Source organism: Corylus avellana, chromosome 9 (genome assembly GCF_965113065.1).
Source record: "Corylus avellana chromosome 9, dhCorAvel1.hap1.2, whole genome shotgun sequence".
NCBI classification, from domain to species: domain Eukaryota; kingdom Viridiplantae; phylum Streptophyta; class Magnoliopsida; order Fagales; family Betulaceae; genus Corylus; species Corylus avellana.
The window spans coordinates 6,463,700-6,487,340 of NC_142498.1; the positions used below are offsets into that span (position 1 = coordinate 6,463,700).

The following is a 23,641-nucleotide window of genomic DNA, read 5'->3' on the forward strand; positions in this document are numbered from 1 at the left end:
AACTTAGTATATACCATGCTAAATCCTTTAGGAAAGAAAAGAGTTAGAATATACACACATGCCTAACTCATTGCTTAGGAAAATCTATAGCTTAAGGAGTATACACCCATGCCCTTAGGTTGGCAAACATTAGATATGCATAACATGATCAAAGCATTGGCATATTGTTATATTAGTTGAATATAATTAGTGGTGGATATCAAAACCCTAATCCTTTTTAGTTTTTGTTTATCTTTTATTTTATTGAATTCAATCGTGACAATTGAATTTTATCTTTTAATTAAATAGGAATCTACTTCTAAACATAATTTACCAATCCTCATGGGAATGATCTCGTATTTGCCTGCTATACTATTGTTTTGATCTTGTGCAATTGCGAGTTAAAACGTACAATTATTCACCTATTAATTTAGGTAGATTTTTGCACAACATGTAGATAAGCGAGGTCATGTGATTGAACGTTTTTTAGGCATTACACATGTTTGCAATACCATAGCTGCAGTATTGAAGATAACAATTCAATATGTACTTAGCAAGCTTCATTTAAGTATTAGCAGATTGCGAGGACAAGGATACGATGGAGCAGCAATATGCGAGGTGAGTTGAATGAATTTAAAACACTTATTTTGAATGACAATTCATCTGCCTATTATGTTCATTGCTTTGCACATCAGCTTCAATTAACTTTAGTTGCTGTTGCTAAAAATCACATCCAAATTGCAACTTTTTTTAGTGTGGTTAATAGTGTTTTTAATGTTATTGAAGCATCATGCTAACGTCATAACGTACTTCATGAAAAATGAACTGCTGAAGTGGTGGAAGCACTACAAAATAATGAAATTTCTACTGGTCGTGGCTTGAATCAAGAAATTAATCTAAACAAACCTAGAGATACATGTTGGAGTTCTCATTTTGGTGCAGTTGTTAGTCTTATTCTCATGTCTTCTTCTGTCATTGATGCTGTTGAAGATATTGTGGAAGATGGTTTATATTCTGAACAAAGATTAGAAGCAAATATACTAGTTCAGTCTCTCCAAACTTTTGAATTTGCTTTCAATTTATATTTGATGATAACTATTTTGGGGATTACAAATGAGTTATCTCTAACAGTACAATGAAAAGATCAAGATATTTTGAATGCAATGAATTTGGTTGAAGTTTCAAAGCGGCATTTACCAGCTATGAGAGAAGATGGGTGGAACACTATATTTAAAGAAGTTTCTAAGTTTTGTGTCAAAAACAATATTGATGTTCCTAATATGGATGAACTATACCAACCTTGATCATGAAGAAAGCTCAAAGAATGAACAATTCACATCATTATTGTGTGGAGCTTTATTATACTGTTATAGACATGCAACTCTAAGAACTTAACTATCGTTTTAATGAGGCGAATTTCAAATTATTACTTTGTGTTACGTGCTTGAGCCTAGATGATTCATTTGCTGCTTTTAATAAAGAGAAATTACTTCGTCTTGCTCAATTTTATCTGAATGATTAGTCAGTAGTTCAACTTATCACCTTGGACAACCAACTTGAGACATATATCATTAACAAGCATTTTAGTGATGAATTCACAACACTCAAAGGGATTGGACAACTTGCAGAGAAGATGGTAGAGATGAAAAAAGATATTGTGTATCCATTGGCTTATTCATTTGTGAAATTGTAATTGATTCTACCAGTTGCGACCGCAACAATTGAAAAACCATTTTCAGAAATGAATATTGTTAAAAATCATTTATGTCATAGAATAGGAGATCAATGGATGAACGATTGTTTAGTCATGTACATTCAAAATGATATATTCAAGACTATTAGCAATGAACAAATCATGCAGCGATTTTAAGATATGAAGATTCGTCGAGGACAACTGAATAAATTAACGCAAGGTGTAACAAATAAATTGTAAGTTACATTTATATTATTTAAATAATAATTAATTTTTGCTGAATTATTCTTTTGTTGAGTTAGTTATATTATTTTTAATATTTTTAATTAATTTTTGTCCCGTTTCAATTATTTTTTATTCATAAAAAAAATCTTAACCCCCATGACCCAAAATCCTGGCTCCACCATTGTGCTTAATGACAAATAATCTAATAAAAATTATTAACATATTATTGAAGAAATTTATAAAGAAATAGAAATAAATTGGAAAAATAAAATAAATAAACACAAAAGATTTCACGTGGTTCGGTCTTAACTAGTAGTTTAACATGATATCAGGGCTAGAGGCCCTAGGATCAAACCTTGACTATGTCAAATGATCCCCCATTTAAATTAAATATTCCATGTGTTGGGTCTCACCTATTAAAAGGGAGTTTGAGCTCATATGTGAGGGGTAGTGTTAAAATAATTATATAAGAAAATAAATTAAATGAGGAATAATGAAATAAATGATATACAAATTTTACATGGTTCAGACTATGACTTATGTCCACAGATAAAATTCAAAGGGCTACATTACACTCTTATTGCTTGATTGATATTACAATACAAATGCTCCTATTTATAGGAATATGAGAATTGAAATAGATAAATATGGTAATCAAATCTGATTGATTACCATCAAACCTAATTACAATCACTCTTATACAAGGTGAATAACATCAATATCAGTTTAATATATTTCCTTTCAATGTAGGAAATATATTCTGCAGCACTCTCCCTCAAACTCAAGGTGAAAGATTCTGAAACCTTAAGTTTGATTTTCTTCTTCTTCTTTTGCTGGAGATGGAACACTTGACGGTGACGACTGGAGGCGGTCGGTGGCGGTGATCTAAGATGCGCCTTAAATAAAAATACAAAAGAGGGCCAACTATGGGCTGAAATAGGCTTGGGCTTTAAATAATACCACAAGGCCAAAAACTGAGTCAACTATAGGCTAAAATGAGAGCCAACTTTGGGTTAAAGTGAGAGCCAACTGTGAGCTGAAATGGGCATGGGTTGGAAACAGTACCACAAAGGCCGGGTGTGGGTCTTTAAGCAATACCACAAAGGCCAAACTATAGGCCAACAAAGAGCCCCCAAAAAATGGCAACTTGGCCTCTTTTGAACCTTTTTTTTTTTTTGTTTTTTTTCCTCTTCTCTTCTCTTTTCAACTGAGATTTTTTTTTTTTTTTTTTGGGTTAAATATATTTTTGCCCCATGTGCTTTAACAACTTTATGTTTTTTCCTTTAGGATTTAGTTTTATCACAGGAGGTAGCTTGGGTTTATATAAAAACAAAAATGGTACCTCCGTCTAAATTCTATCCAAAATTTGACGAAAAGCCATGTCAGCACCATTAAAAAATAGACATGTGTCCTCATATTAATTAAAAATACTAAAAAACTTTAAGTTTAAAAATATTATAATTTAAAAAAAAAAAAAAAAAAAATGGCTCGAGCCACCCCTTTGGACAACTTGCCACCCCCATTTTGTCCTTACGGGTAACCGGCCACCCCCAATTTGCAAAAGCAGAAGAAGAGGAGATATTCTTATTCCTTGTTTTCAGTTAAAATTTTCTTCTCCCACAACAATACTCTCCTGGCTAGTCCAAGAATGAAGCTTTTGCAGAGGATAGCATACCTTAATGTTGGCATCTCTACCCTTTTACATCCATCTTCCTGATTGTCAACTGCTTCCTCCCTGCACTTTCACTCTTCTCTGACCAGTTCATTGTCCAGACCCTCAATGTCAATTTCCTTTCCTAACTCCTGACCATCACTTTGACCCTGTGTATGCTTGCTATCCTGGAGATTAAATGGTCTTAAGATTGAGCTAGAAGAATGGTGGAGGAACGAGCAGTTTTAGTCTATAAAGCTGAGAAGCAACTCCTCAGAAGAAGGAATAAAAAGATCTCTTCTTCTGCTTTTGCAAATTGGGGGTGGTTCGGCCACCCCCAACCCTGCAAGGGGTGGCTCCAGCCACCCCCATGGGGTGGCGGGCAACCCCTCTTTTTTTTTAAAATATATATATATATATATATATATATATATATATATATTATTTTTAATTTTAAAAATTTTATTTTGTATTTTTAATTAAAATATGGACACATGTCGATTTTTAATGGTGCTGAAGTGGCTTCTCGTCAAATTTTGGACAGAATTTAGACGGAGGTACCATCTCTATTTTTATGTAAACCTGAAGTACCTACTATGATAAAAATTAAACCTTAGGGAACCAAAAAATAAAGTTGTTAAATCAAAGGGGTAAAAATGTATTTAACGTTTTTTTTTCGTTTAAATAAAGCAATGTATCAAGCATATCCAGCACTTCACGTTTTTTTTTTTTTTTTTTTTTTTTTTTTTTTCTTTTCTTTTCTTTCTTTAATAGTTGTCACCCCTTATTGTCTCGTTAGGGTTTGACCTACAAAATTTACAAACTTGCTGGTAAGGTGCAAATATGCGGCGGTGTGGGCTGATGGCAGAGGCTGTGAGACACAATGTCAGTCGAGAGGGCGTCGGCTCTGGGCTTGGAAGGCTGGAAGCCAACATAGGGAGGTCGCATGGAGGTGTTGATCTGAGGAGGAGCATCAGATCGCGGCAGCACTCCAGAGGTTGTGGACTACTGAATATGGTGGACTCGTGGTCATCACGGTGCAAGGCTGGCAGTGGGCTGTTGGAGATCTAGCTGGTAAGAAACTTGCGGAATGGAAGGAGAGAAGGCCGTTGGAGAATTCGTTAGTAGAGATATTTCTGGAGAAGATGCCGGAGATTGTGCTACAGTGGAGCTCACCAAAATTCAAGCATGAACAGAGCTATTCTGAGAGTTGTTTTTTTAGGCAAGGAATTGACTACCATCACACAGTCATAAATCAAATTTCATAGATGGACATAATGCAACGATGACAATAGACAACAAAAGGCAGCACTTTTCCTAAGAAAAAAAAAAAAAAAAAAAAACTCACAGGACCACTTGGATCGGAAACACTGGCGTAAGCTTGTGGCTCTAATAACGTGAAGAAATTCATAATGATATAAGAAAATAAATTAAATGCGGAACAATAAAATAAATGAGACACAGATTTTATTTGGTTCGGCTACATTATACCCTTATTGCTTGATTGATATTACAATATAAATGCTCTTATTTATATGAGAATTGAAATAGATAAGTATGGTAATCAAATCTGATTGATTTGAATACCATGAAACCTGATTACAATAATAAAGAAATAGAAAAAAAACTGCGGAAATAAAATAAATAATCACAAAAGATTTTACGTGGTTTGGTCTATAACCTACGTCTACTTATAAAGACCAAAGAGCTACATTATGCTTTTATTGCTTGATTAATATTACAATACAAATGCTCCTATTTATAGAATAATTGAAATAGATAAGTATGTTAAACAAATCTGATTTATTTGATTACTATCAAACTTGAATACAATCACTTTTATACAAGGCAAATAATATATAATATCAATTTAGTATATTTCATTTCAATGTAGCAAATATATTTTATAACATTTCTCCTCAAACTCAAGGTGAAAGATTCTAAAACTTTGAGTTTGATTTTCTTCCTTTTATCCCCCTTTTTTTTTTTTTTTTTTTTTTTTTTTGTTTTTTTTAATGGAGATGGCAAAACAAGGGCAAGGCTTAGGTGTGGTAGTGCAAAACTACCGCACCATGCAGTAGTCCAAAACTGCACCGTTTGGTGCAGTTTTGAGAAGGAAAAATTCAAAACTGAACCAAACGGTGTAGTTTTGGGCTGGGAAAAAATAAGTTTTTTTAAAAATATAACAAACAATTATTTAAGAATTAAAAAATATAAAAAACTAATAATTAAAAATATTTTTCATTTTGGCCAAGGGGTGGCTCCACCCCTTTCATTTTTTTTTTTTTTTTCTCTTCTATTTTTTTAATACTTTTAGTTTTTAAATCTTTTTTTTTTCTTTTTCTTTAAAAGAATTATTTGTTTATTGCCCAAAACTGCACCAAACGGTTCAGTTTTGGTCAAAACTACCGCACCTAAGCCTTGCCCGCAAAACAATACAAAAGAGGGCCGTCTATGGGTCAAAATAGACAGCCAACTTTGGGATGAAATGAGAGTTAACTGTGGGCTGAACTTGGCCTAGGTTTTAAACAATACTACAAAGGCCTAACAAAAAGAGCGACAATTGTTGGCTGAAATGGCCTGGGTTTTAAATAATACCACAAAGACTGAGCAGAAATAAGCCAACTATGGGCCAAAGGATGGGCAACTTGGCCTCTTTTGAGAATTTTTTTTTTTTTTTTTTTTTTTTTTTTTAAGAATATCCTATTCATAGATTACATTAAACTGGAATAAGAATTACCTTAATCTTGTAGTCAAACACATCTAGGTTTAAAAACCTAAACCACGGTAACATATTCCTAAAACTATAATAGGAATATCTACACATTCAAATAGCGAAAAAGGGTTAGAGATAAACTCATTCCCAAACACCCTTTCATCTTCTTCTTCCTCAAATTCTTTGCATCTGGCACAGCTATGGTGGCTGAGAGACATGTGGCCAGTGGAGAGGGTAGCCAGCGCAGGGCTTGGATCGGCGACCAGAGTTTGTAGATTTGTGGTCGGGTGTGGGAAAGATAGGCGGCAAATGGCGCAGTTAAGCAGCGATTTCTAGACGGTGGATTGCTGCTGGCGATGGAAGTCGGCTCTAGGCACCGGATCTAAGGTGGGGACAGCGGAAGAGAGATCAAACTTGGTTGTGAGTGGCAGAACTCGATGTTGTCTGTGAAAGGAGGCGGTGTGGCAGGGATGAGCTGTTGGATTGCCAATGAAGGCCAAGTGGAATTGGTCCCCGGAGGTGGCAAAAGTTGCCGGAAGCACTGATGATTTTATATATATATATATATATATATATATATATATATAAGTGCAGGATCTATGTGAAGAGATCTGCAAAAATATTGACCGTAAAATAAAAATAAAAAATAAAAATGAAGAAGAAAATAAATTTTCACAGGACCACTTTGGCGTTAGTCGGAAGGCTTATGTGGTTTGGTCTATGACCTATATCCACATACCACATATAAAGCCTAAATGACTACACTATGCTTTTATTGTTTAATTAATATTACAATATAAATGCTCATATTTATAGGAGAATTGAAATAAATAAGTATGGTAAACAAATTTGATTGATTTTATTATAATCAAACCTGATTACAATTACTCTTATACAAGTTAAATAACATACAATATCAATTTAATATATTTTCTTTCAGTGTAGGAAATATATTCTCTAAACAATTATTATAACTATTAATCTAACAAGTCAACAAAAAAAATTTATTAATAAAAAAAAAAATAACAAATAATGTACCTCAATTGCAAAAATCTACTAAAACTTGTTGATACTTTCCCAACGGTAAAGAAAACCTTATAAAAAAATTATTCTTATCAAAACAAGAAAAATAAAATTTATATGTCAAACAAATAAACTAAATTTTGTTAGCATAAAAAGAAAAGGTATATGTTTGTAATTTGAAGAAAAATAAATAAAACTCGAGAAAAGAAAAATAAATTCTAAATACACAACAAGTCGTCCATATGATTATAATCGTGGAGAGTAAGAGAATAAAAAAATAAAAAAAGTGAAATAACATTAATGTTTAAGACTCTGCGGTCTGCTATTAATTTCGCTTCAACGATTTTTTTTTCAAATTTTAGCGTAGTAAGATAGTAATCAACGCTTATAGTCTTATAGAAAAACAAGATTACAAGAAAAACATATGGATATTTGAGGTCGGTGTAGCCGCATATATATATATATATCGTGATAGTGATAGCCTAGTAGGTAAAAAAGTTATGGATCGTGTTAAATTAGTTTGAAGGCAGTTTAGTTTTAATTTTTTAAGAGGCTCGGCTAGTTGAATGGGCTTAAATTTTTTGGGGTGATCTAAATAGAAGTTGGTTTGACTTTTTTTTAAAAAAAAAAAAAAAGTGGGCCATTGGGTTGAGGCCGCAGGGCTAAAATTATCAAATTATACCTTGTAACAGTTTTTTATTTTTATTTTTGGGGGGTGGGGGCTTGGCCTATACCAGCCAACACTACCTCTGTCTCCGTTTTATACTGTGATGAGGTAACGGAAGACTAAGTAATCACAATCAAAAGCTTTTGCGCCTTTTAACAAAAAAAAAAATAATAATAATAAAACAAGCCTGTAGGCTAAAAGAAAATAAACCCCAGCAGAGTATTTGAGAAAAAAATTCTCTAATTTAATAATAATTTGAATGCGTTAGTTTTACATTATAGATAAATACTAGTTTTATATTATAAGCTTAGCCTATTTATAGAAGAGAAATACTTGCAGTTATAGTTAGCGGTTTTTTCAAAACTATTAACTGCTAATCGTTAACCCCCATATATATATATATATGAAACGATGTCATTTTTGTGTTTATAATTTTAAATATATATAAAACGTAAAAATCTATAAGCGATGTTTTACGTGGTATGATATTATCGTATTACCATAGAAATGACATCGTTTTTTTTTTTTTTTTTGAAATTGAAGTTTTATAAATTTTATAAATTTTTTCTTTGAAAAAGCGGTAGCGGTTAGTATGTTACTAACTACTAACCGACTAGGCGCGGAGGCAGTTAGTGGATTTTACTAACCATCTAGGCCGTTACGGTTAATAGTTTTAGCCACTAACCACTAACCGTAATCGCATTTTCACTCCTTGTAAACATAATCCTAATAGTGAAAGGAATTACAAAATAAAATAATAATAATAATAATAATAATAATAATAAATCCTTTTATTTTTATTTTTATTTTAGCCTTGCTTGGCATGTTGAACGTCCTACATCAGTCTCCCCTTCTTGAAGAGAATTTACCCTCGAATTAAGTTCCGACTCATCTAGAGAAAAATATTCAAAAATGTCTACCACGTTGAATGTTAAAGGTATTGCCAAGTCCTCGAGAAGATCAACGATGTAGTGCCCCGACTTTACTTAATGAAAGGCGAAAGTAGAAATCTCCAATTCCCATTGAGCATTACTGCCTCTTCCTGAATATCATCAGAAATTATAAATCTCGTAGCGGAAAAATTTATTTATTTTTTCTTATGTAATTCTTACAAAACATATCAAAGCTGATAGCAAGACTTTTATATTAAACAGATTTATACATTGTACTTTACATGATAAGAAAACACACTAGTCAAAAGTGCTATAGACAGCACATAGGTAAATGTACTCCAAAAGTATTTAGAACATGTCTAACTATAGATACATTTCAAAAGATAGACATCTTCATGATATTCTATAACAAACTAAGGCACCAAAAAGCCTTATCCATAATAACCTAGGCAGGCATATGGATCATCTTCACCATCTTCTACATCTGTTTCAACATCTTTGTAAATGTGGTGTAATTGTGGTGTTACCACATTTACATTGGCGGATTAATGAGTCAACAGTCTCAATAAGTATAAGAATTTCTGATATTTTCAATATGAGCCGTCTTTTTCGAAAATATCTCTAATATGGTGATTATAATAACAGCTATGTTAGGTAACTTAGGTTTTCCAGACAGATTCATTTTTTGTATAATCCATAGCTGATCAGATAAGCATTGTAGAGCTATTTTGTAATAAAATCCATTGATCATCTCTAGACATACCACTTTATTTATACATATATGCATTTTACTTGCATCTCATAAAATGAATATGCGTATAAATATAAAGAGTTAAAACAAATAAATTACCAAAACATATAAATCACATTAGTCAATGTATGCAATGTAATCTCTGGCCTTTCTGGCTTTTTAAAGGACTTAAACCTTTCGTTTATGACTATCAAGAGATACCTTCGGCTCCTCGGTTAGCACCTGGCTTCTTATTTTAACCTAGAAGACTCATTCAGTTTCCACCGTTAACATAAAAACACCATATAATTTTACAATCAATTCTAGGAAGACTAAAAGCTTCTTATTTAACCTGAGAGGCTCCTTCAGCTCCCACCATTAACATAGAAAAACCTTATTGCTTCATATTTAATTCATCTCTTATTGTCAATGTTCATCAGTATACAATAACATGTCACTTAAAATCATTCTTTTGTTCTCATAATCATCTCCTTTCATTTCATAACTTATTTCAACACATGTAAAAATAATTGAAAGCTTATACTCATGTTACTCATAAAATAATCAGGCTCATGTAATAATTATACTTAAAAAGCTTTATAAAAATAGTATCATGCTCAGTAAGTAGTTATACTTACTAAAATAGTATCGTGCTCAGTAAGTAGTTATACTTACTTTTCACCGTTAAGTTTGATTCCCGTTCTAACCCTTAATTCTAATATTCATTGCATTTAGTACGCCCGCCTGCGACCATATATTAGTTTAAAATTATATTTAAAAGGCTAAAATAAGGACCTCTTAATTTATCTCTATGCTCAATCCAAAATTGGACAGCATAACGACATATATCTAAAATATTATAATATCACTCGAGCATCATAACAACTATGTAGCATTACTACATATATTTATATGGGCATCACTCGGCATTAATATAATATTTATCTAAAACTTCTAATATTATTTGGGCATCACAACATAATATCCTTTCTTGAAATATTCAATCACACTTTTCCAAATAATTTAGACATCATAACAACATAATTTAAATTTTAATAACTCAAATTGACATAAATTAGGGATAAAAGAATTATACTACCAGTCCCCCTTTAAGTAGCTCCAAAGCTTTTAAGTTCTAAAGCTTATAAATATTATAAGTATTTCTCACTTGAACTCAGAGAGAGAGAGAGAGAGAGAGAGAGAGCATTTTATTTTGTAATTGAGAACAAGTACAGCCCGGCGTATTTAGTGGCTGAATTTTGGGACAAAGATGGAATTTTTATGAAAGCTTATGACATAATTGGCCAAGAATGAACAAGTGGGAAAGTGATATTTACAGCCGAAACAGCAAGTGGAGCATTTGAGAACATTTTAGAATGTTTTAGAGTTTGCGATGACAGTAGGCGTAAGTCCCTGCAATAAATACATATATATTGATATATATGCATATTTATCATTTAATGTAACATCAGCCCTTCATAGATGAACATTCACTAGAGCTCACGGCCATGTGTATTTGTACTATATATATATATATATATATATATATATATATATATATATATATCTTATTACATTAAACTAATTAAATCAATTAAATTATTTATCACACTAATACTACCATTACTACTAACTCTTATCCATCCGGTTAATCTAATTACGCAAATCTTGAATGCCAAATAATCTATAATGTGGATCAAAACTAGTTCTAACTATCTACTTCTCAGTTCAAACTAAGAATATTAAATTAGACATCAAATATATTTTCCTAATATATTTGATTTAACTTAAGATTAAAATTTATATTAAAGCATTCTTAGCCATCCTAATAAATTCCTCGGATGTTACAAATGACATATGCATTTTGTTGTTAATCTTTGTAAGTACTCTGCATGGACCATATTTCTTGTTCCTCAGCTTTTTAAAAGTACAAGTTGGTAGTCGCCCCTTGCATAAATACACCATCGCAAGATCTCCTTCTCGAAAAATATTCTATCATCTTGTACTTAGCATAAGATTCTTATAGACATTGACGAACTTCCTCTTGGGTGGCTTTCACTCGTTCAGTTAAATGTTCCACTGCCACAATAGCTTCTAGTAACTTAGATAGGGCCACGAGATTTATCGCAAGTTTCAGAGTTCTTCCATAGACAACTTCAAACAGTGCCTTCTCACTAGATCGATTCACCATGCTTTTGTAGGCAATTGTTAACGGTTGTTAGTGGTTAACGATTGTTAGTGATTAGCGGTTAATAACTATCCCAATTGTACATCTATAATTAAGCGGGTTTAATTAGGACTGTAAATGAGCTGACACACTTGACAGCTCGCTCGATACCCGCTCGGCTAAGCTCGACTTGAGCTCGATTTTGACACTATACAAGCTCGCTCGATTAGCTAGCGACACATACCTAGCTCGCTCGATTAAGCTCAATGGAGGCTCGAGATTTCGACTCGTTTAAGTCGAGCTCGGCAAGCTCGCCCAAGTTTGTTTAGGGATTGTGAGCTCAACTTGTTTAACTCGATCATTGCCCGGCTCGCTCAACTCATTTAGGGCTCCCGAGCTCGACCCGTTTTATCATCGGACCCGACCCGACCCGCATGACATTGTAACTAAAAAGAAATTAACCATGTTATTAATCAATAATAATCATAGGTTCAATGTGTATACAATTAACTAATTAAGATCTAAGGCTAAGTATAACTAACATTATATGGACTACGTTATTATTTATAGGTTTAATGTCCATTGTCCAATTCAAAAATAATAATAATAGGTTCAATGTGTGTACAATTTTCTGCGCATTTGTTTCTTGTTCGTATGTACTACTGGCATTGTCGGAGATTAGAATTCCTTACAATTTATTTAAAATTGTATTTTCAGATTACGTAATTTTGGTCATTTTTTGGCATTAAAATGCTTAAAAAATGCCATCTATTAAAAATGTGGTATTACAATTGAAAGTTGAATATATTTTCATCATGTTCTTATTCTCTATGTTGTAAAAAAGTTTTAGGCCAAAAATTAACTTTTGATTTGATGAATAAAAAAAGTCTTTTAAAAGGAAAATTAATCTAATTAGTTTATAAATTAATAATCATAAAGTTGGAGTAGAACTAGAAACTTCACTTTACTCCGTCACTGAAGTTGGAGTAGGCCTTTAACATGCAGATGGGTTGAGGGATTGACATTTTTTTTTTTTTTGGAGGGGGGGGGAGAGGAGATAAATGAGAATTTATTAAAAACTTAATTAAAAAACAAAAAACTTTCACAGACAAGACGGCTTAAAAGTCAATGAGACCCTAACACAATCAAGCACCCTAAGGGTCTGTTTGGAAATGGCCATGGCCTAGATACTGTTCATTATTGACCAGTTGACCACTTTTTCATCCTTAAAATTTGTCACTTTTTTACCATATTGTCCCTTAGTTATTGAATTTTTTCTACAGAAAATCTCATGCTATCAGCCCAGTCCATTCGGTTATGACGAATAGTTAAATTATAAATACCCAAAAGACAGCACCGCCCTCATCCACCATTTATAGAGATGACATTCAAAACAAAGCTCCAGAGTCCTCTATTCCGACTAGTCAAGAACACTGAACCAGGCGGTTTCCATCTTTAAAGCTCCCTCACCCTATGGACAACACTCATCACCCTCCCCAAGACACCCACCCACCCATCCCTTCCTTCTCTTCCATCACAAACAAGATCACAGACACAACCATCGCCACCGCCGATAACTGCTCAAGCAGTAGGAAATGCAAGGGCAAAGGAGGCCCCGACAACAGCAAGTTCAGGTACGGTGGAGCCCGACAGCGTAGTTGGGGCAACTGGGTAGCCGAGATCCGAGAGCCACGCAAGCGTACACGCAAGTGGCTCGGCACTTTCACCACCGCCGAGGACGCCGCTCGCGCCTATGACCGCGCCGCCATCATCCTCTACGGCTCAAGGGCTCAGCTCAATCTCCAGCCCTCTAGCGGTTCCTCGTCCCACTCCTGCTCCTCCACACGTGGCACCTCCTCATCGTCTTCAACTCAAACCCTCCGCCCTCTTCTCCCTTGCCCCTCTGGGTTTCTTTTGCGTATTTATATTTTTGACAGAGAGAGAGGATGCAAGTTTGGGGGTGGGGGGTAAGAAGGGCTCACACAAGTAGATTTGGGTCAGTTGGCTGAGGAAAGAAAATGAGCTAGGGAGCTGAAGAGAAATCAAAGCGCTAGAATTTGTCAGAAAAAAAAAAAGAAAAAAAAAAAAAAAGTAAAGGCTAATAGGGTAATTGTACATCAGGTTTATGAGGATTATTTTATTAAAATGCACTTATACTAATAATCTACAGTGTCTAGGCTGGCTGAACACTATTGCCAAACACCCCCTTAGGTTTAGTTTGAATAACTTCGAAGCAAGGCTAGCTGCTTGCAAGGACAATGATCATGCCATTTTAACTTCATAAGGATGACATATATTAAATTTAATTATTTAATTAATATTTAATTTACGTTCTCTTTTATGTGTTGTTTCAAACTTTCGACATTTAAAATATTTAATTAAAATAAAAATGAAATTAAACTCGTGACTTCTCTTATGTGAAAAAAAGTACACTCTACGCCATCTATTTGAATTGCTGCCTAGTCCTACATGAGTCAAAATGGCATTCAATATCGTTGCAAGCAGGCTAGCCTTGCTTCAAAGTTCAAACTAAGGCTGATTAAATGCAGCCGTCGGGTGGGTACCTCTAATTTTTAGGCCCACTTGTTTTTGTGGTGTTGCTTGTGATTATTATTATTATTATTATTATTATTTTGCATTTATTAAATTTTGAATAAATTCTTACTTATATAAAATAAATAAATAAATCACAACCCATCTGTTAAAGGTCATACTCCAACTAATGGTTATTAGTTTCATTTTCTCCCCCATAATCTATGCTAAACACGTTAATTATTTTGTTTTCCTTTGTTTGGGAATGGATTTAAATTTGCACATCCAAAACCTAATGGACCCTTACATTAATTTGATCAAATTATTGCGATACAACAATAAATTAATATAGAATCGTACTGTTGAAATAATGATTATGGGGGAATATAAGCGGAAACAATATAGAAAATAAACACAAAGAACTTACGGGTGGTTCGGTGTTAGACACCTACGTCCACCACTCGGAATACCCCTAAGGGCTACATTGTGCTCATTAACTTTATTTGTCTACAATACAAAGGTCCCTATTTATAGGGTAATGTCTAAATACAAGTTTGGTAATCAAATCTCCTTGATTTGATTACAATCTCAATATATGATTACAATTAACCCATAAATAGAGAATATTTCAATATCAGCATAATTATGGAATATATGAAAAATATAATATATTTTCCATATATTCTAACATCCTCCCTCAAACTCAAGGTGAAATATTTTGGAACCTTGAGTTTGAAATCCGAAATAATGATGACGGCGGTGGTGGAGGTGGGGAACGGGCCGTAGATGATGACGATTGCCGGAGGAGATAGAGGCTGGCGGGCAGCCAGCGACGGCGGCAGGTGGCTGTGAATGCAGATTCAAAAGGCCGACAACGGGCCAAACTCCAAAAAGGGCCGATAACGGGTTAGGGCTGACAACGAGCCAAACTTCAAAAGGGGCCGACAACGGGCCAAAATCCAAAAGGGGCTGACAACGGGCCAAGGCTGACAATGAGCCAAAAATAAAAGGGGCCAACAACAGGTCAGGGCTGACTATGAGCCAAAAATAAAAAAGGGGCCGACTACGGGCCAGGGCTGACTACGGGCCAGGGCTGACTATGAGCCAAAAAAAAAAAAAAAAAAAAAAATGATGCCACTTGGGCGGTTATCAAATCAGGGCATCGAACTTGACCGGCGCGTGGCGCGCGTGATGTGGTCCACTTGGACCGCTTCTTCTTCCTTTTTTTTTTCTTTTTTTTTTTTACGTCTCTTGTCCCTTCTTTCTTTTCTTTCTCTTTCCTTCATTCACCAGTTTCTCCACGCCTGTCTGTCCCTTTCTTTCTTCCTCTTTCTCTGCATATTTTGCTGCAACAGAGATGGCCATGCATGACTGGAGGAAAGAACGCTGGCATAACCGGAGGAGTAGATCTGGACGGCGCGGAATCCGAAGACTAAGGCCGGCAGTGGTGGAAGCACTGGTTGCAGGGAGATTTGTGGCGGTGAATCGTGGAACCGTGGACAGCCGGCAGTGCCGCGGCTGCTTCTGGAGTGACTTGCTAGCAGTGGAAGGTGTCGTTCGGCAGTGACAATGGCTATGGAAGGCGTCGTTTGGGAGTGGGATGACGCCGGAGAAGGCCAGACGATGGCGCGGCTCTGTCGGATGGAAGGTAGGCTTAATTGGCTGTTGTTGACTGGTGGTGGGCTTTGTTGTGGTTGTCGGCAAACAGTTTACTTGATCTTGTGATGGCAGGTTGGATCGGACGATTGTTATGGAAAACAATCGGATTGACGGACAGAAACATGGGGTGGTTATCAAATCGGGGCACCGAACTTGACCGGCGCGTGGCGCGCGTGATGTGGTCCACTTGGACCGCTTGTTCTTCCTTTTTTTTTTCTTTTTTTTTTTCACTTGGCTGACACCATCTCTTTTCTCCCTTTTCTTTTCTTTCTTTTCTCTCTCCTCACTCCACGCCACATGCAGGCTTGCAGCACCTTTCGTTCTTTTTTTTTTTTTTTTTTTTTTCACCAGTTTCTCCACGCCTGTCCCCTTCTTTCTTCCTCTTTCTCTGCATGCCGGAGGAAGATGATCTGGTCGTCTCCGGCGATGACTTATCGTGCAACTGTTTCCCTTCTCTACATGCGTGAGAGTGGTTTTTTTTTTTTTTTTTTTTTTTTTTCAAGAAACAAAACAATAGATTGAAGAAAAATATATAATTCACAGGACCATTAGATCGACTAGCGTAAGCTAATAGTTCTGATACCATGTTGAAATAATGATTATGGGGGAATATAAGCGGAAACAATATAGAAAATAAACACAAAGAACTTACGGGTGGTTCTGTGTTAGACACCTACGTCCACCACTCGGAATACCCCTAAAGGCTACATTGTGCTCATTAACTTTATTTGTCTACAATACAAAGGTCCCTATTTATAGGGTAATGTCTAAATACAAGTTTGGTAATCAAATCCCCTTGATTTGATTACAATCTCAATATATGATTACAATTAACCCATAAATAGAGAATATTTCAATATCAGCATAATTATGGAATATATGGAAAATATAATATATTTTCCATATATTCTAACACGTACTAAGAGTATTTCCAGCAGACTCCCTATAAGGGAGTCTGTTCTCTAAGTTTAGGGTATATGTTCAAAAAATCGCAAAAAATATTCTACAGCAGACTCCCTAAATGAACCATAAACATTAGGATTGGTATAGTGGAACCCAATGTTTTGGGTTCCACTATTGCAATCTTTATGATTATTAAAATATAAAGGTGATTATTAAAATCTATAAAAGTAAAAAGAAAGCCTTTTAAAAGGAAAATTCTTTATTATTACCTATATTAACACGCCACATTTTTAATAAGTAGCATTTTTCACACGTTTCAATATTTAAAAACCGTATAAATTGCATAATTTAAAATTTTAAATTTTTAAAGAAATCGTATGGACTACTGATCAATTGTCTGTGCTCTTGCATGAGAATGAGAGAGAGGGAGATGGAGATTGCAGATAGAAGATAAGAGTTGCTCCAGCATAATAAAAGATAAGACGTCAACGAACACAAAATGTTACAAACACATGCAAACGGGTTTTTATTGAATCGGATCATCAATTTATTGAAGATAAAAGAGTAGAGTTGAATCTCCTTAAAAATCTTTGACATTCCCATGAGGATTTTCCTCAAACCTTTGAATCCTGAAGTGTTTTAGCTCCACCCCTTTTGCCTCCCCAGTAAGCACAAGGTCAGCCAGTATCCTCCCCACCACGGGACCCATCTTGAATCCATGCCCCGAAAACCCACCTCCCATCACAACATCCTTCCCAAACTCCCCGCCCAAGAAATCAATCACAAAATCCTCATCAGGTGTCATCGAATACATGCACAATTGAGTGGCTACCGGCGCCCCAGAATCAACCAACCCTGACATTCTTTCCTCAACCGTTTCTTTCAAACTCCCCAACCCCATTCCCGGCCCCCATGGCCTCTTGTCCTCATCACACGGATACCCGCCATGCACCGCCACCTTGATCAACCCCGGATACTCCAACGACGGTATCCCGTATATACATGGCTCCCCATAGCATACAAACGTTGGAAAATCCCCTCCGATTGCATACTTCTCTTCATTCCCTTCCTTAATCCTCCAATAACACACTGTCGTCTCCAACGGTTGTATAGGCAGCTCAACCCCACTCACCCTTTTAACCAACTTTCTCGTCCAAGCTCCGACCGTCACCACGCATTTTTTACCCCAAAACTTTTCCCCATTGCCGGTGTAAACCCACACTCCCCCTTTGACGCCATCGTCTTTTTTAATATCTTTCACTTCTGTGCCATCCCTTAGAACAGTACCCCTTTGAAACGCTAGCGCTTGGAACATGGACACTGCCTTTGTGGGCTTTATCACCCCGCCGTACTCGGTAAATACAGCAATCCAATTCTCCGGGATATCGAATCTCCCGGAAAACTTGTTTGCCACTTGCCGGCGGTCGAGAACTTCATGCGAGACGGAGTATTTGTGGCAAGTTTGTATGATGCCACGTATATTCTTGTCGTGGGAGTCCCCCATGTCGAGATGTCCGGCCTTGAAGTAGACCTTGTACCCGATTTGGGACTCGGCCTCCTCCCAAAGCTTGTATGACTCGATCACCATCGGAAAGTAGTATTCCTCCGGATAGGTTGCACGTATGACGCGGGACTCGCCGTGGGATGAGCCCCGGTGGTGCAAGAAATCGAATTGCTCAAGTAGGAGGGTTTTTTGGCCCCTTTTCGCTAGTTGGTAGGCGGTGGAGCTGCCCATGATGCCTGCACCCACCACAATCACGTCAAATTCTTCGCCGGAAAGAGCCATCTCTCTCTTTCTCTTCTCTCTATCTCTCTTGGGAACAAAGGATAGAATATCTTTGAGGGGACTTTCTGTTTGGGTTCACGTGGCTAAGCATCATCAATTTATGCATTTAGAAAAACAAAATAATAATAATTCATTTTTCTACGTTTGTCTTCTCTCTCACTCGGCTAGCTAATCACATGATCACTACCATTGGTTGCTATTTTTAATTTAATAATTCCATTATTTTGATATTTTCTATGATTTTCATTATTTGTCATCTATTACTTGTCTTGATTCGTTTGCTTTCAGTCGCCATCCTTTCCTTGTAAGCAACATTATCATACTAATAGATCCATGGATTTATGTTGCATACCAATTATTGGGAAAAAAAAAATTATGGTAAATATTCAACTTATTTAACAAAACATAGGTTAGATTTAATAGAAAATTTTAACAGAGCGGTTAAATTTGTCAAAGATGTATTGCACAGGTGCTAAATTATTCAAATTGAAAATATAGGGACTAAATTGCACACTTACATCAAAATCCAAGGGTGATATTTATATCATTTACATCAAAGTCCAAAGGTTATATAGATCTTTCAAATTAAAGTAATGCTACTCTTCACACTAGTTGACGTTAGGTATTTTAAGCAACTGACAAAAGAAGTCACTTAAACTATGCCAAAGAGGCAACGACGTTAGACAATATAAAATAGATGTGAATAATAACATTACTCTTGAAATTAAGTTATACTTCTTAACTTTAAAAACAGATGGACAAATAGTTTTTGAAGTGAGTTGTTACATCCCTTGTGTACATATCAATGGAGTTTTTTTTTTTTCCCTCATAAAAATAGAGCATGTTGCGCTGTTGGAATAAGTGGCTCATATTCTACTACTGGCACATTGGGTGTAATTAGTTTATGTGGGCTTGGAGACAAATAAGTTGTGGGGGGTATTTTAGGGTTTTCCAAAATACTTATAATTATGGTTTTCTTATAAATATGTTATGTTGTAACCCTAAATCATTGAATAAAAAAATATAGTTGCTCTCTCTTGTAGACGTATACACATTGCCGAACACATAAATATGTGTCTTGAATCTTTCTTGATCTCTCTTTTCGAATTCCATATTATCCCTCATTGTTATGCACGGTAACAACATGCGCTAACAAAACAATATCACAGATATAGTAAGAATTTCTCCAATCCAAATTTGGTCTATAATTTATTGAACCGTCGCTTTGGCTAACTTGCGGGTAGTAGAGTTTGCCTCCCTTCTAACATAAACAATATGCCAATCAAGCATCTTATAAATTTCGATTAGCAACATTAACTATTTGAAACTCATTTTGTCAAATAATTTTTTATTTTTAAGAGTTAGTATAAGAATCTTATCGGCCAAATTAATTAAGACCGTTTGTTTTTCACCAACTTTCTTATAATATATGTTAAAAGAGTTAAATTAATTTTGTGTCCCATTTTTCAAATGTTTGAAGGAAGAGAACAAATTGTTATAGTGCGCCAGCTCGGCAAAGAAAAAACGAAATATTTTCTTTGTCGTGCAATGAGCACTTGCTCTCATTGAAGCCCAATTGAGAGTGATGAGATAGATAAGTTTTTGGAACATGCGTGCTTCGGTCACCATCCATTGCCTCATGCTTCAACCATTTTAACACAATGAAATGAAAGGACTAATCCTATAAGTCATTTTCAAGTCATTTTTGCATTAGTATTTTTAAATTGACTTGACTTTTATAGTAATAGGCGACGCAGATACAATGGTAGAGAAAACAAACTTGATCACTAAGTCTTAGCTATAGTATCGTGACATGAGTGCTGGCAAAGCATGAGCATTAAGGTCGAAAGAATCTTAAAAAAAAAAAAAAAACAAAAACAAAACAAAAAGAAGCAGGAAAAACTTTAGAATGGGTTTCCAAGGGGTAACTTAATCAGTTTGGGATCATGACTTATGAAGCGAAAGTCACTAGTTCGAATCTTTCCTCTCCTCTTATACAGACATGTCCCCCCCTCCCCCCCCCCCCCAAAAAAATAGCATTAGAACGAAATCAACAGATGGTTCACCAACTCTCTTTTGCGCTTTGTCCACCATTTTCTTTAGTGTTTAAGCTTTTAAGATGGTAAGTTTGGAAATGATTCAGGGAAATTCTGATAGGGTTGTAATTTTCTCTATTTTAACATTAAGAATTTATTTATTTGGACGGAAAATAGGAAAATATTTTCTGTTGAAACTATTTTTTGGCGTTTGGCGCGTATGAAAAATTGTTAATATATTTTTTTTAATATTTTTATACAATCATATCAACCTATAAAAATCATTTTTTATTCACAACATAAAAATATTAACATAAAATATATATTTTAAAAAAGATTAGGGTAAGTTTATAATAAATCATTTGGCCAATGCATGAAAATTAATAATGCCCTCAATTTTTTATTTTATTTTATTTTATTTATTATTTATTTATTTATTTATTTATTTTTTAACTCGTTAAGTTCATCGAAAATGTGTTATAAACCCTCCCGTTACATTTTCTTCTAATTTTATAACGTCCGTCAATCCAACCCCATAGGCACCGTTTTGCCCGAACGGTAAAATATAGATTCTTATGCATTTGTTGACATAATCGTAAAGCTGACAATAGGGAAAAGGATGGCCTTCCATTTTGACGAATATACAACAACTTACTTTGGCCATGAACTGGAAGAATAAATGTCAGGTTCCAAGGGAATAAAAACAAGAAGCTCCAAATTTGTGTATATTTGATTCTTTTGGCCTCCTTTTTCTGGGATATATATATTCCTATATGGGTGACTGAATATTATATATTTTCTAATAAAAATATGATTACTTTTTCTTTTAGCGAATGAGATTTCTAAATGATTAAATTCTAAACATAAGGAACAATGTTATTTCATTCTGATTTGATCCCGTTTCTAATTGTCTTTCCATGAATCTTTTTCATCTTAATTTATCTTGGTATACAGTTTTTTTTTAAGGAAACTTCACAAAGGTCTCACGAACTTTCATAAGTTTTTAGAAGACTCACCAAAGTCTAAAAACTCTCAATTTTAGCCTACAAATTTTTAATTTGATACAATCTACCCCTCCGTCAGTTTTTGGCATTAACTTATCACGGGAGCTATAAAAAAATACCAAAATACCCTTAAATTTTTTGTTTTTGTTTTTCAAATTTTAAATTTGGAATTGCATCATTCCATCCCTTTTGCAGTTTGTTTTAAAGCCAAAGAAAAGAGATTTCATAAAATTAGAAATTCGAAAGAATAAAATTGAAAGTTTTTAATCTTTGGTGCCCTTTTCTGGAAGATTATGAAAAGATAGAGAAAACATAACTCCTAGAAAGAGAGAGAGAGAGAATGAAAATTGAGTGGAGCAGAAACCATAAGCTATGTTTGGCAAGAGCCAGGCCCGGTACTGTAGCTGGAATGACACTGTTCCAGCTACAGTGCCAACTGACACGTGGCAGTAGAAATTGATTTTTTTTATCTTAAATTTTTTTTTTAAATCAAAATATTAAAAAAAAAAAAAAAAAAAAAAGAAAAGAAAAGAGGAGGAGAGCGCTGGGGTGGCTTGGCCAAAATGGGGTGGTTCGGCCACCCCATTTTGGCCAAGGGGTGGCTGGAACCACCCCAGCGTTCTCCTCCTCTTTTTTTTTTTTTTTTTTTTTTTTTTTTTTTTTTAAATATTTTGATTTTTTTTTTAAAAAAAAATTAAGATAAAAAAATCAATTTCTGCTGCCACGTGTCAGTTGGCACTGTAGCTGGAACAATGCCGTTCCAGCTACAGTGCCGGGCCTGGCTCTTGCAAACATAGCTATAGAGCCCATGGACCATGGCCACCATTATTGACAACATCATCATGAAGCAAACCGATCATTCACGGCTCTTTGCGGTGTTCAGATCACAATATTTCTCTTTTTTTTTTTTTTTTTTTGGGAAAAGTATAAAAAAGCCCCCTCAATTAACCGTGGCTTTTTTTAAAAAAAAAATTATGTGAGTGTGAGTGTTGAGTTCCACAATAAGAAAATATTAAAAAAAAAAAAAAAGTACATAATATGCAAAAGTGAATCCAAGCCCATTAACTTAGACTTTTGGATTGGAGTAGTGTTCAAATATGTATACCAATGTCCCTCTCAAGGCTTCAAGCAGACCAAAATAACTATAAATTTTTGGAAAAAGACAAGAATACCCCTATAAATTCCTAAACAAAATAAAAAAAAAAAAAAAAATTTCTTTAAAAGAACGATTTTTAAAAAAAAAAAAAAAAAAAAAAATTGCCACCTCCCTTATCTATTTTTAAAATTTTTAGTTTTTTTTTTATTTTATTTTTTTTATTTTTATTTTTATTTTTATGGGCATTTAAGTCATTAAAGCATTTATAGCAGTTTCCCTCTCATTTTCCGTAAATTTAGAGAACAAAACTACTTTTTGCTTCCTTATTCAAATACACTCTACAATAGATTCCCTTATATATATATATATATACTGAAACGAAGAACTTCATATATTAATCTGAAATTTGCTCAACCAATACAAAAGGTTGGAAGCACGGAGGACAGTCAGCCTCCCACAGATTCTCTCCTTGTAAAGATAGAGCAAGTTTTGCAATTCTATGTGCCACCTTATTGGCATTCTGAGAAATATGCTCCACTCTCCATTCATTGATTTTTTCCAGCTGTTGTTTAGCATCTGGATGACTGGCACATAGCTGCCCCACCAATCTTCGGAGTGTAGCAGGTGTTGGATTACTTCTAATGCATCCCCTTACAGAACAACCTTCTGCCAGCCCATTCTTGCACAAAGCTCCACCGCCTGCCTCATCACCAAGGATTCCGCAGATGCCGTCTCACGGATAGAAGGTCTCCTGTTGCAATAACTGACCTGCACCTTACTATCATGGCTTCGGGCAAACCCCCATACACCCACCTTTGAGATCTATAGAAGCATCCCAGTTAACCTTAACGAATCCTTCAAGGGGTTTCGACCATTTCATG

The 23,641-nt window shown here is 34.9% G+C and overlaps 2 pseudogenes; one reads left to right on the forward strand and one right to left on the reverse strand.

Moving 5' to 3' along the window:
* Window positions 1-590: 590 nt before the first annotated feature.
* Window positions 591-1,849, forward strand: LOC148583642 (uncharacterized; annotated as a pseudogene).
* A 15,455-nt stretch (window positions 1,850-17,304) lies between these two features.
* Window positions 17,305-18,680, reverse strand: LOC132190516 (putative sarcosine oxidase pseudogene; annotated as a pseudogene).
* Between the last annotated feature and the right edge of the window lie 4,961 nt (window positions 18,681-23,641).